Source organism: Manis javanica, chromosome 4 (genome assembly GCF_040802235.1).
Source record: "Manis javanica isolate MJ-LG chromosome 4, MJ_LKY, whole genome shotgun sequence".
NCBI classification, from domain to species: domain Eukaryota; kingdom Metazoa; phylum Chordata; class Mammalia; order Pholidota; family Manidae; genus Manis; species Manis javanica.
In genome coordinates, this window is record NC_133159.1 from 6,543,284 (window position 1) to 6,558,641 (window position 15,358).

General features: G+C 39.3%; 1 protein-coding gene across 5 annotated transcripts in view; it reads right to left on the bottom strand.

Annotated features, from left to right (window-relative positions):
• RERE (arginine-glutamic acid dipeptide repeats) overlaps positions 1-15,153 on the bottom strand; it is a 412,748-nt gene extending 397,595 nt beyond the window's left edge. For 2 of the 5 annotated variants that reach the window (XM_037000132.2, XM_037000128.2), the window contains exon 1: positions 14,665-15,153. The gene's annotated coding sequence lies outside the window, so the exon portion shown is untranslated. The remainder of the gene's footprint in view (positions 1-14,664) is intronic. The other 3 variants (XM_037000130.2, XM_037000129.2, XM_037000131.2) reach the window with 3 other exon arrangements.
• Positions 15,154-15,358: the final 205 nt, after the last annotated feature.

Genomic DNA, 15,358 nt, shown 5'->3' on the forward strand with positions numbered 1-15,358 from the left:
TCTCAGAAAACATTGCCTCTGGTGTTATAGACACTGTCCCTAGTTCTCATATCTCACCTTGCCTCAAATGAACATATTACACAAGAACTCTGTTTTGTTTTTTTTTAGGACGGTATCTCTAGGCCTGGGAACAGCCCTCAAGTGCAAATGGAAACATCCAAAAACTAAGCTAAATACTATACTCAAGCCTCTCTATGTTCACTTTAGTATCATCCTAAGTAATCATACCACTAAACCAAGTGTCAGTCAGCATCACCTTCAATCTCCCTATGAAGAGCTAAAGGAAAAGAAAATCTAATTAAAAGCCCTAGGAAAAAATCTACTTCAATCAAAACTACAACCCAAAGGCCAAGAGACTTTAAGAAAGGAAAAAACACTAAAACATGAAAAAACTAGTAACAAGAAAGGAGATGTCAAGGGGAAAAAAACAAGACATTTTAATTCAACAGACTAAAACCAAACCAATCAAAAATGACTTTCCAAACAGAAAAAGCATAAAAACAGGAAGAAATCATGGACGATGAGAGAGGTAAAATGCAGAGAACCACAATTTTAAGGATATTTTACTAAGAAGAATAGGAAACTCAATGTTTACAGTATTTATTTATAAAATCAAAAAGAAAGAATATCTTTGGTTTTATCAAAATGCACAGAAAATCATTTACTATGAGCCTCTGTTGACACCTTTTCGCAAGTGGAAGAATCATACAGATGACGGTGCCGGAACTGGGCAGTCATAAGAGCTATACTCTGTAATAGGCCTTGGACAGGAGCCGCTGGGACAGGAGCCGCTGGGACCTATTCAATGGGAGCCAATGCTAGAGCACAGAAAGTTCACTCAAAGAAATCAGTCTAACAAATTACAAGTGTGCTTCTCTCCACACTAAAACCTGTGCAAATCATAACAGAAACACGCACAGGCCAGATCATTACTGTTGTTAAAGTGAAGCAATGTGATCTTCTTGTCAGAAACACATATGCACACTTCAGTAGATATTCAGAAATCTCTGAAATAGAAATAAAAATTGCCAGAGTAACTATAAAGGAGTTGAATTACCCATTTTAAAAAACTTACTAATTTTAAACACTCTTAAAATCTTTTACCTCAGAAGATTTTTTTCACTTAAGGCTTTGAATTGTAAAATTTTTCAAAGATGAAAATCTGTATCATCTGTAGCAGTTAGAAATCAGTTTCAACTACAAGTTACTTAGAAGAAATCACTAGCTATCCAGTACCAAAGCACTGAGATTCTAAGGCAGCTGTCACACAGAAATCTGTTTCAGATCCCAGCTAGCCCAACTGCACTCTCCAGTAGGAGAGGTACACAGACTAGAAAACTAACAAAATAAGTTACACTTTCCATTTCATATTTAGGGCCTAATATGCTGATGAGCTTGGAAAGAGAGGACCTCAGGGTCAGTTTTATGATTATTAGATACAAATAATAAAGCAATAGTTGGGACTCAATTTTAAATAACTAAAACCACAAATGGATACTTTAAAAGGGCGAAGTGTATGATATGAGTCATATCTCATTAAAGATATCATTCTAAAAAATAAATGATACTCCATATAACATGAATCACCTGGCTTGAGTACTGAGAAACCATAAAATGTGTATTTAAAAAATTTTTAAACATCATCTTCACTCATAACCGAAGAAATGCAAATTAAAATACTGTACACTTTTCACCTATCAGGTTAGCAAAGATTAAGAACTTTCATAACATCCAGGGTTGATGAGACGAAAAGGAAATTTAAACCCTAACACTCTATTTGTGTACACTGGCACATCTTGGGGGCAATTTATTAGCAACTTTCAAAATTAAAAATGTATGTATGTATTGATGCAGCAGTTCCAAGAATTTACCCTACAAATCTACCTATATAATTGTACGAGTATAAGAATTAAAAAAAAAAGAATCAGAACCAATTTAAGAGTCCATCAACAGGAAATTGAAGTATACATCCACACAATGTCCCAATATACAGCTGTGAAAAAAAAAAACCTGAGGTATAATAACAGGTATTGACTTGAAAAACATGCTTGAAATATTAAACAAAAAAGCAACATTCAAGACAGCATTTACAGTGTGTACATATATGCTTACATACACACAGAAAATGTCTGGAAGAACACTAAGGAAGTGGGTACTACTCTTCTTGAACTATGTGAATGTGATTACGATGAGTATGTATTAACTTTGTAACTACAATCTGCATTTAATTTGAACAGATCAGGCTCTCAAATGAAGTCTTACCCTGGTGTGAAATCTCCCCATGCTGTAACCCCAACCTGTCTTTCCCATGCAAACCAGTCTGTCCTTCCTTTGAGAAATCAGCCCAAAGGACTCCTCTCCAAAACACTCTTACAATTTGGTTTGAACAGCTACCAGCAACAAGCTTCAAATATAAATTACCTGAGTTGAAAGACCTACGTCTGCCTGCATCCACCTCAGAACATTTTTAAAGAATCAAAAACCAAAAAAAGGAAACTGCAACACAATTTAATAATCCTCATCATAGAAGCAACGAAAGTACTCACCATTTCTCATGCTTTCCAGTCTCTGTGCCTTTGTTTCATGTTATTTCCTGCCTAAAATCCTCTTAGGTACTTATCATGTGTCCAAATCCTGCCAATCCTTCAAAATACAGGTTAAACACCTCCTCCTAACCCAAATCTTCTCTAATGCCCCCAGCCAGAGCTGATTGTTTCTTAAACCATAGTACCATCGCCTCTTAAGGCATCGTCCTCTACCTAGAGGACATTGTGAACATGTCTTATTCCCGTTAGTGAAAAAATTCATCAAGGGCACAGTCTGCGTCCACGTCACTGTGCATGCCCTACTTCATACATAAATTAAACTGGTATTTCACTAAAGCATGTAATAAAAGGAGAACAGCAAAAATCTAAAAGCAAAAAAGGCAGTTTTTTCTTATGTATTTATTTTAATTAGGTAATCTTTACATATGACAGAGTGTGAAAGGTAAGGGTTTCTTCACTCTCCATCCCTGCCCAGGGCCCCAGTGATCCATCTCTTAACATCGGGTTTTAAGAAGTCCTTAGATACTATAACTGTAACACTTGTAACTTTGGGTAAAAGTTGACAAATATTCATAAATGGCCTTTAAAAGCACATTTATTTCTGACAATCATACAATCTCATGCAGTGTGCTTCTATGCTGGGGCAAGTGAAATGACACCAACAGATGAAGGTAGACTGTGTCCTATGACTTGCAAAACCAAAGTTATCTTGAGTTGTGAGAAGAAAAGTCTCACTATCAGGAAACTGATACTCTCAAGTTATTAAAATTTTTTCATAGTGCAAAGTTTTTACACTATGAAAAACATTATCTTGAATGTTGCTTTTTTTTGTTTAATATTTCAAACACATTTTTTAAGTCAATATCTGCTTAAAGATTCCCTAAAGACTCTAAAATTTTCACTAGGTAATGAAAAAGTAGGTGATAAGCCATTACACATAAAGTATTAAAGCAGAATGTAGATGTTTTATAAAGCTAAGTACCTTAAGGAATATTGATTAAGTGTTAATAAAACATTTCTCAGTATCATATTAATAGCAACAAGATGTCTGCATTTTTCTAATTTATAAATCATAAGAATGTTTCTAAAGGTTTTTAATCATGTCTAGTGTCTAAAAGCTTAGGAAATTTCAGTAATTATTCTTATAATAATGAATCACATGAAAAGAGAAAAATATACAAGGCAGATTATGTTACTAAGATCAGAATGTTCTAAATTAGAAGGAAGGCAGTTCATCTTATTAGAAGATTTACCTAGCAATAAAAACCCGAAGCCATTATTAGATAAAAAAAACTTTTAGTGAAAATTCTATATGGAATAATGAACTCATTATTTTAGTATGGTATTCTTATAAACAATACTGAAGGACAAAATACCAGATATGTTAATACTACATTATTCATTGGGACTTGGGGCACAGATTCCAGCTGTCCTGCAATACTCATTCTTCCTTTCTCCCAAAGCAAAAGAATTCTGTGTTTTGACTAGGCACACAGCCATCTCCAGGAAATATTTTCCAGTTCCCTTGCAGCTATCTGTGGCCCTGTGGTTCCACTATAATGAAAGGTACAGAGCAGAAATGGTACGCGTGACTTCTGGGAAGTATCTGGCCCAGCTTTTGCCCTTTCCTCCTCCCTGCTGGTGGGAATGCAGAACTGGTGAGAGGAGCGGGAGAGGCTATCTTCAACTAAAAGGAGAAAGCTGGTTCCCCTAGTGAGCATGAAGGTACCATACTGGCTCAGGACTGTCCGTGATTTACACGAAAGAAAAGAAGAACTTCCTATCTTTTTCAACCCATTATTATTTTGGTTTTCTGTCACTCAGTGCTATACCTAATCCTACGTAATATATGGCAAAACTATAAAGAAAGTGTAATAAATGTGTTTATTAAGTGCTACTTCATTAAACAATTTCAATACATATTTTAAACTGCTAGGATTAAAATTAAAATTCATTTTTGATGATTCAAATAACTAGAAGCTCTAAAATGTTCCTCTATGGCTTATGTGAGATATAAAAATGTTACTATCAAGAATTTGTCCAAAAATCAGTTTCCTGAATATGTCTTGAGATCAAGAGATTAAAGCCAAATCTCCTTTATCACCGACCTCAGTAATACAGTATCATTCTTCATTCATTCATTTGGCAAGTTAATGCCCACTGTATTTCTTACATGCTAGACGAAAGAAACACTTAAGTGACCAAAGGTAACGTGGCCTCCGCCCTCCTGAAGTTTCCAAGACAGCAGTGTACCTGGGGTTGCGGATCTGAGGGCAACACGCTGGATGCCCCTTCTTTAGCCTCCAAGTTAATCAACCCCCTTCTGTAATCATATTCTTGTTCAGACTGAGTATGATATGATTAGGCTGGCTTCAGCTGTGCCCAGCTAATACAATCATATTTCCCAAAGATCACACTAGTTACCAAAATTAATATCAGCATATTATCGAAATGACACAGTAACTATCATTAATGGTGGGCCACTTTTCCAAATAGCAAGTCATATTTATCATGTGATATTTTCCTTAATTTCATCTCAAAAAGTAACTTTATCCTTAAATTTGAAAATTACTTCGCAGCCCCTCCCCACCCCAGTCCCAGGGACTGTCCTAAAAAAAGTCACAATGTAGGGCTGCTGTACAGATGGCCAAACGTTTTAGTTATTCCTCACGGGCCATTAAACCAAGCTCACTGGAGAGCTGAAGCTGGACCAACGAGATGCCTCTCTCGGTCTCGGTCTCTCTTTCTCAGTCCCCTACCGTCTTGAACCTAAGAGGAGGGGATATTAATCTGACTGGGTCACAGCCCAAAACACTGTTTGGACTTGTTTCTACATTTGAAGATTAAGTGCAGATTACAAGTTACACATACATATGAGGGTTTGCTATCTTCCTCTTACTCATTTCTCTCACACATGATCTAGAAGACTAATGTTTGGGTCTTCTGTAAAGTAGCTAGCCTAACAGCGAAAAACAGTGGGATTCAGGAGGAAGAGAGATACTTTTCCTAGGCCTTCAGTTTAAGTAATGCACTCCAATACGCTCCAGTTTACTAGACAGTTCTTTATTGGTATTTTTATCAAAAGCCCAATTAATAATAATACTTTGAATTCCCCACTTGCCATTTTTCTACTTACAGAAATAAATAAATAAATCTCCTTCAGGAATGTCACAAGGAAGAGGAACAGCTAAGCTATGACACTTTGATCATTCATTCATTCATACTCCAAATGTCACCATTACTCTATGGTGTGTCACTCACTTGGTATTTAATCATATACTATTTGTAGCCTTTCCTATATTCGAGGAATAGTAAAAATTTTACTATTTTTGGTGGTAACTTAGAACTTATTTGAACCCTCTAGAGTTGACTGATTGCTCCTACGTATCTCCTGGTTTTTGAGTGTTGCAGATAACAAAGGGAACATACCAGGAAGCTAGATCTCAGGATAACAGTGATCATAACAAAAATAGGCTAATATTTACTGAGCATTTATTATTTGCCAAAGACATTTTAAGCACTTTATATGTATTAATTACTTTGGTTCTCACAGCAAACCTGGACAGGAGTTACTATTATTATCCTCATTTCACAGATGAGGAAACTAAAGACACAGAAAGGTAAGTAAAGTGCCTCAAGTCACAGAGTTAATAAGCAGCAGGCTGGGGACTAAGTCTAGAAATCTTAACTATTTTGCTACAACAGCATAATGGTTAAGGGCGGACAAATACAGACAGGTAAATTCTGAGGCTCAGTGCCCAAAGACATCCAAGGAGACAGAAGGCAACATGGTTCTGGATCTCAGGACAGACAGGGATCAGGGCTGTATTTATGAACTTGCAGGTTGGAAGCAGTAGGTGGAATGAGGTCACTGTGGAAGATGCTGCTGAAAGAAAAGTTAACGGACAGAATCATGAGGAGCCCCAATATTTAAAACAACACTGGCATTTTACATCAAATTGATGATGCAGTAGGGTGGTATTTTTGTGTATTAGATATACATAATGGTTATAACTATTACACGGGAATTAGAATATAATTTAACTACAATGACTAAAGGTTTATGGTAGCACCTCTGGCTTTATTGTACTGTTGGTCATAGCTAAGTTTTTCATGATAAATCTTTAGGCAAGACCACCATCTGTCAACTGTTCCTACACAAGAGAAATCTGCTTTAAGATCTATCTATCTTCAGACATGTTTTTCAGGGACTATACAATTCTGAAAAGAAAGACGGCCTAAAGAGATGACATATTTCAGTGTTTCCAAATGCACAACGTTGTACATTTATGCAGCACTGTAACTGGAAACAGGTCTTCCAACAGTTTATTTGGCATTTTTTTTAGTTCTTAGTGCTATACAAAATAACAGAGCATCATACTACTGATGGCATCTTAGATAACGATGAAATGTGTCTTTTAGAATAGATCTAATTCCACAGGTAAGCATACATATTGATAAAGTTAAAGGAAAACTTTCACCATTCAAGGGATTTACAATCTAATGGAAAGAACATGATTAATATTAGGATATAAATGCAAGTAATAAACATTAACACAAAACATTAAGTGATAAATGAGTAAGAAGATTAAAGAGCTGAAGAAAAGGCACTTAACTGGTAGGAAGTAAAAGTGGCCAAACCAAAAAACTTAAGGAAGTGTGTCCTTGGACAGTTTTAATTGAAATAGATTAAAGCTGAGCTAAAAATAGGAAGAAGGTAGGAGATAACTGATAGAGGGAGAAAATAAGTAATATGAGATTACAGTCACGTCACTCTTCTTTAAGAACCAACAAGTACCTTCCAATTAAGATAACTAATCAAAGGGAAAACATTTTTTAATCTTCTAATATCTCTTTTGAACACTTGTGGTGGTTTTAAAATAAATCTACAAATTCTTTGACCCTCCTCCCTTCAAGGGTGGAGCTTAATTCCTCCCTTTGTGTATGGGCTACACTTAGTGACTTGACTCTAATAAAGTATGATGAAGTGATGGTATGTGACTTCTGAGACTAGGTCATAAAAAGCAAGGAGGTTTCCTCCCCTCCTCCCCTCCCTGCCTTTCCTCGCCCTCGCCCTTGCCCTCCTCTTCCCCCCATCACATTGTTCATTCTAGGGGAAGCCAAATGCCATATCATGAGGTGACTCTTATTAACCATATGGACACGTCCATGTGCCAAGAAACTGAGGCCTCCATGCAGAGGCCTTCTGCCCACAGCTAAATGAGCAAGCCATCTATCTGGAAGCAGAGTGTCCAACTCCAGTCAAGCCTTCAGATGACTGTAGCCCCAGCTGACACCTTTACTACAACCTCGAGAGACCTCTGAGCCAGACCACTCAACTAGGCCACTCCCAAACTGACCACAGAAACTGTGAGATGTTTGCTGTGTTGTCACCAAGTTTTGAGACAATATATGCAGTAATACAAAACTAGTAAAACCCCATGATAATATAGTCTCTAAAACACCTATCTTCCAACAGTTATGCATATACAGATGGCCAGTAGAGTAATTTGGAAGGTTTTCTCTTCATCTTTACATCTGTGTAAGGCTTACCTCAATGAACTGCAGTCAAGTTCTTGTTTTTGTTCATTAATTTGTTGAAAGTTCCTTGCCAGTACTTATATAGTTGACTGTAGTTGTCCAAAAAATGAAGTGATTAGAGCTTGAGTAAGAGCATAGCTACTGGAGGGGGGTGAAGAAAAATACTGACTTGAATGATCTGAAAAATGTAATGAAGGATAATGGATGCAACAATCAAAAATACCTCCAGAATGACATATATATATATATATATATATATAAAGTAGAAAAAAGTTATTTTGTACCTTTGGAAGTACTGAAGTACAAAACTTGAAGAAAAATAGTACAGAGAAACAAAGCATTATAATTATAACACTCAGAACTTACTTCTTCATTATTAAGGATAAGCCACTTGATCAAGGATTAATTTTACATGGTTCTCAAACTGTGCTACAAAATATTAGTTCCCATAAGAAGGTCACAGATATCCTTTGGGGAAAGAATAACAAAACAAACAAAAACCTCCTATATACTACAGGACATTTCTAGGGCTTTAAGGTACTAATGTGCATTATAAATTTACTTGACCTCAGAACACTTAAAATACTTGCAGCCTACTAGTATGCCATGAATATAGTTTGGGAAACAAAGACTTGGGTAGGCAGGTGAGTAGAGTCACAGGAAGTAAGACAAATGTAATAAAATGATCTCACCTAAAAAAGAGAACCTGACTACCATTTATGAATACATGATAAGATTTTTTTCAAGCAAAATAAACTGTTAGATATGCTATCAAAAAGTCAAGAAAAATGAAGATGGAAAAAACATGATAGGATGTAACAGAAAAAAAAAATCCCTCTCCATGGGCCAGGGCTCAGCATGCCTCCCATTCCCTCGCTCCTACTGGGCACCTCCATGAGAACTGGTTGAAGGAGTAAGTATGCCACCATCAGGAAAGCTGATAGGTAACTTAAGAGGTTAAGAGGTGGTCTGGCCCCAAACCCTTAACCAACAGTGACTGATAACTGATGACCTATCAGATCCTTGGAAATGTTAAATACATAAAAGAGTCCTTAATAGTGTAAGTGGAAGCAGAGGTATAAAGACACAAAGAAACCAGAGATAAAACAGCTGAGTGATAAAAAGGATTAGGTGAGCCAGCTCTGGCTGCTTAGTGCCTTGTACAGGAAAGAAACACCTTCCTTCAGTAAATTTAAGTTAGTATATTATTGTCCAACCTGTACAACCTCACATGGTGGCTCTACCAAAGAGAGCAGCTCTGCAGACTGATGACGCCCCTTCAGTCACATGTAGTGACACACACAGAAGGTAGGGAGAGCAGGGAGAAGGAGGGAAAAGGAGTGAAAAAACAGGGGAACAGTGACTCTGGGTTTAGTAAGGGGCATCCAGTTTAAATTCCCCTGGATGATATTTGCATATAGCAAACATCTTTTGAAATTATGGCCAGAGCTACGATCCCATTAGGAATCATGCAAAGCTGTTCTAGCATGGATACACCTCCCCGGTGTAGTCAGGTTCTGCTCAGGGGGTGGTTTCCAGAGCCTCCCCAGGCAGCTTCTCTGAATTCACATATGCAGACACATGACCACATTCTCTCCTGCTCAAACTCCCCCTGAACTGTATTGATCCCACATACATTAATTAACCGCCACTCCACCTCCCACCCCCACTCCTCACCCCCAGAAGATGTAAGGGGGTCAGGAATCAGACCACGGAAAAAGCCTGACAGACATGTACAGTGTCAGTGAACATATATGCATGCTCTGCTGAGTGTGTGTGTGGCCATGTGTGATGGAATGGTTTTTGTAGGAAGGGCTCTCCCCTGCTGCTCCAGGACTCTGTCTATAGATGCTATATGGCTGTGATTACTCACAAACTCTCTTTCAGGTTAGTCCAGGCCCACAATGTAAATACTGTCCCCTTTAGCGTGATGTCCTATGCTACACATAGCTGAACAACCGTACACAGCCATGGCACTGTGGTACGGCTCAACAACCTCTTCCTGCTGAGGAGGCAGCAAGGTAATCTGGTAACTACAGCCGGGTGGGAGCCATATCCCTAACAGTATTCCCGCATCCCCCATGCCATCTGAACTAGCGTTCTTGTTCTTCTGTGAAGACTGACTCTCAAGGCTTATAATTCTGTTTCACTTTTCCCCAGTACATGAGCTGACTTAGAAGACTTTTGTTCCTTGCAACCAAATAAGCCTAACAGAAATCCTTACAAATCACATGTATAACTAGTTAAAATTAGGGCATGACCCATGACTTCAACTTCTAATGCAAAAGCCCAAGACAAATAGGTTGTGAGGATTCCTCATATACCAAGTGGTATATGAATTAGAGGTCATATCATTTTGTAACATAACCATATAAGGAAGTATCTCACAATTAAATATATTGCTTATGGTTGCTGAAATACTGCAAATTTTACCAAATAAAAACAACTATTTTACACTGGCACAAACAGGTCACTTTATCAAAAACTTCTTTTATTAGCAATCATACCTGACCCTGTTTTGACACACTAACAAGTTAGCTATTAGCTATACAAATCACAATTCCAACAAAAGCTCCAATCTAGGAAATACATTTAGCATTTGACCATGAGTTATTTGTGGTCAAATGCTCATTAAAATTGCTTATGCAATCTTAACCATTTTTCTAATATGTAAATGCTCATTTCTCCTCATTATGTAAAAAACCAGAATTTTAGACAAGAAACCAAGCATAAGCCAACAGGCTCACACAAATCATACTTAAATTGGATAAGCAAAGCTACAAATCTGGAATAATTACCAAGATACTGAAAATTAACAATCACTTAAATATGACTCAAGAGGAATTCCTGGTTGTTGAAAACACTATGATCAACTATAGCACAGCATTGTCAGAAACTGATATTTAAGACAATAGTGTATTGTTTCAGGGTGTGTGTGTGTGTGTGTGTGCGTGCAATGAAGTTCACAGCTATGTCACATTAATGACTCACTTAAACATCTGAATTTTCTGCTATCTTAACCTTTAAACCAACTGCAAAAGAAGCTGCCAAAAGCAGTTAGTAGGAAAGCACACAATTCCCAAAAGAACTTTGTATATACAACTTATTTTACTACTCAAATGTTGTTTTGGTTACTGGGATTTGAACAATATGTTAAATATTCAAAACTAATTTTAAAAGTAATAGGTGCTTACTAAATCCATTATAGTATTCAACATATACCGGTTTTTAGGACACAGGTCATATTATATTCCCCATATGTATGTGTTTACAGCACCTGGCACATTTCTGTTTAGTATTACATGTAATTTCTGCAGGACCTGACAGTGATTATTGTCCCACTTTTTAAAATCATTTTGACCAGTAAGTCAAACTTGAAAAAGTAACTGTTGCATTTATTTCTTGATTTGGATTACCTTTCTGTTGTGACTTGGTTCTCAGTTACTCTAGTTACCTTGCGATGAAACATTGGCAGGGAATATATTGAACTGAAATTACCTGTCTCTATTCCTACTGAATAAATAATGCATTTGAACTGTTCACATTTTATTGTAAAAGATAAACAACTTTAAAGAAAAACAAAGTGAATCAGAAATTACATTCCTAAGAGTAGCCCTCTAAAACAGAAGATGTTTAGTAAATTCTCCCTTGCCACACACAGCAAACCTCTCTAACACAGTTCATTTCATTAACACAGTTGAGATGGGGTAGGACGTGTGATAATAAAAATCTTCAAGCTATTTATCAAGCAGATTATCTGTGAAACTACACCTTGGTGTAGAAGGCTTTGAGCGAAAATTTGGCCTTCTGTGCACAAACTCTTTTCACATTTTCTTTTTTTTAACATCTAATCCATAGAACAAGTCATCCTATCAGACTTAATTTCATTTATGTTTAAATGACTATTGAAAACAACACTATTGAAATACACATTACTGAAAACAACATTATTACATATGCAAAACTGGTGGTTTTAGTGGGCTCCTCTCCAACCCTGCCACTCCCCCACCACACCCCACCCCCATTAAATCAAAGGAAAAACCTCTGGGTCCAGTGCTAGATTTTCCTTTTCTATAGGGTAGCTCTATTTGACTTCTTATTAATGACACTGAAAACTTTTTAAAGACTGCTAGTGTATGCAAAGTTTCCAACACTGAGAGCACAAATAAACCCCCTTGTTTTATTTAATATTTCAAGACAAAGCATATTCTTCATAAAAGACTATCAATTCAAAAGAGTCCTTGGAAGTCACAATGTGTAAATACTCAGATAACAGAACAAATTAATGTCAAGGCACAACGAATAATAACGTAAAAAGCCTCCATGCAACCATACCTGTCAAAGGGCATCTGTATTAGTAGCTGGAGGAAGTGGCAATTGCAGGGAAGCACTACAACTGCATTCAAAAGAAAATCATTAGGCCTCAACCGTTAATCCCCTCCCCCATCCTCTTCCACTGGATCCTTCAAAGAAATTAACCAGTAGAAGGTGCTATTCTGCAACCCATAGTATTCACACCTCCATCCTTAGTCCAAAGCAAGGTTTAACCCAGGTGCACTCTCTCAACCTATTCCCTGTCCAGTGCGCAAGAAATCCTCTTCCCTAGCCCCAAAAAAAGAACACAGAGCTTTCCTTATAACCCTATTTACAAAACAAAACACAACAAAAAAACACTGACAGCTCAATAGCCAGCACACCGATCAAACCATCAAGCACTAACATGTCAAAACACACACACTCTGTTAAATATTAACCTCATATACAATCTTTATAATCTTAAGTAATACAATCTACTTCTGCCTAGAAAAGACTCTGGTCTATTCACTACAATAAGAGTCAACTGAACAAATCAAGGTCCCCAACAAAGTCAGGGGCAATGAGGAATGCGAAAGCTGACTATAAGGCCACGATATATAAAGAGGGTCTTTATCTTTACATACACAAAAAAAGAAACCAGCAGAAACTAGGACTGCAAAGGGATGAAAGGGAGGTGTAGAAGAGGACCTCTGAACATGTTTTTGAGTGTCCTTTAGTTTCCACTGCACTCTGCTGCCTCTTACAAGGTTGCAAAAAACCGCCAGACATGAGATGGGTGAAAGAAAGCTGAAAGGGAAAAGCACCCACCCTTCCCCCATGTTCTCTCTCCTCTCTCCCAAAAAGAGCTGTGTTTGTCTGTGCAAACCTAGTCCCAAATATGGGAGAGAGAGGATGAATGTGTGTATGGAAGAACAATGAGCCCTCAGCCTGGTATTGTGTGTGTGTGTATGTGTGTGTGTGTGTGTGTGTGTGTGTGTGTGCGCGCCCGCGCCTGCCTCTGCCTCTTTTCCCTTCGACCTCAACAACGGGGAGAGCTGGAAGCCAGCTTTCCAACCAGCCCAGACCACCTAAATCAAAACTGGTTTATAATTTACGGTAGAATTAACTCAGCACGCAACTCCATAGAAGGAAATAGCTACTCAAAGATGATTTTATTATTGTATAGATCCATCCTCCCTCCCCTCCCCCAACAGACTGAGACTAAAGAAACCAGTGTACACCAGACAAAAAGGTCTCTCTTTAAATGGAAAGCAATTACCAGAACTGTCCCAAATCTAAACATAGGACGCCTTAATTTGTGTCACATTAAAATGTTTATTTTGTAATTCACCAAGTTTCCCTTTTACTAGTTATCTTTTTTTGTGTTTAAAAAATTGCTTTGGGGAAAGCTATTTCAGGATTCACACAAAACTACTTTCTAAACGTACCTTAAAATAGAAACACATACTCAAACATTTAAGCACCCAGTTTCTCAAGGACATTTTGCTTAAATCAATGTTTGAAGTCTGTAACCCAAAAAAATTATAAGCAAACCTTAGAAAAGAGGCAGAAGAAAATGACAATTCAACAATGAATCATTTTGTTGTCCTTTCAACAACTTCTCAAGCAACCAGTTTCAAAGGAAAACCTGCAGTACTTTCCTCCTCCCAATACACACATACACAAACACACACCCTATGAAAAACTACTTCTCTTCTTTCCATAACCTTAAAAAAAATAGAAGCCACTCTCCTTCAGACAGCAGAACTAAAACATGATAGTAAGAACCATCCTGCTCCAAGTGTTTTTGGGTTTCATAATTTAGGAGTCATGCAGAGCAGAGGACTAGAGATTTAGAACACAAAGAGGGAATCTTCTAATGCAAAAATGATACTTTAAGTCCTCCCCCAATACCCCCAAATCCACAAACATCAAGAGATTTTGGTTTCAGTCCTCGACTTCCTTTCCTCCCCCCAGCTCAGCCAATAATTTAGTCTCATGAAACAGTTTAACCTCAGACGAGTCAAACAAGACCATGAATAAGCAGCAAAGAACAGGGGGCGGCAGGGGAGTGGGACAGGTATCTGGCCCGAACCGAAAAGAAGTCCTGGCCCTTTATCGGCGTCCGCCGGACGTGCGCGGCTCCCACACGGGGCTCTTCCTGGCTCACCCCGCTCGGGGGAGTCCACGCCGACCCCCTCTGCCCACCCCACGCCCCGTGTCCAGGACCAGGGGCCAGAAAGGCAAGCAGACGCCACGCGCGAGCAAGTTGGCGACTTACCTTCCCCGGATGCGCTACACCATCAATGGAGGTGTGTTCGGCCGGCTCCCGGGAAAGTGGGGGGACGGGGCGAGAGGCCCGCGGGGCAGGGGCCGCCGGGCTTGGGCCGAGGAGGCGCCGGCCGCCGGACAGGGCCGGGGCTGCAGGGGCTTCCCTCCCGTGACCTGTGGTGCGGTCTCCACCAGGCCCCCCACTCCTCGCGCGGCCAGTCCTTCAGGAGCGGGAGCCCAGGATCATGTCTGGTTTTGTTTTTCTGAGGGCGAGTGGCTCCCTGGGAGGATGGTGATTTTTTTTTTTCTTCAACTAGGAGAGAAAATGAGATAGTGTGGAAGACGAGCGAAGGGAGAGCACGGGGCAGGCGGAGGAGGGGGCGACACCCCAGCCGGACGAGCGTCTCGGGCTACGGGAGGAAGAGGTTGGGAGCGCGAGGGACGGCTCGCGAGCGTCTGTGGGAGCAGCGGCGCCTCCGCGATGGTGGCCGAGGAGCGGCGGGGCTGCTGCACCGACCCACCGCCCACTCCGCGTTCGGGCCCGGCCCACCTCGCAGTATCGCGCCTCGCTATTGGCCTGGCCCGGCGTGACGCGCGCGGAGGCCGAGCCACTGGGGGGCGGAGGGGGCGGGACTTCTCGCCCTCTCGCTCTTTTTTCCTTTCTAATAAAATGAGCAGAGGGAGCGGAGGGGAGCGGCCGAGCC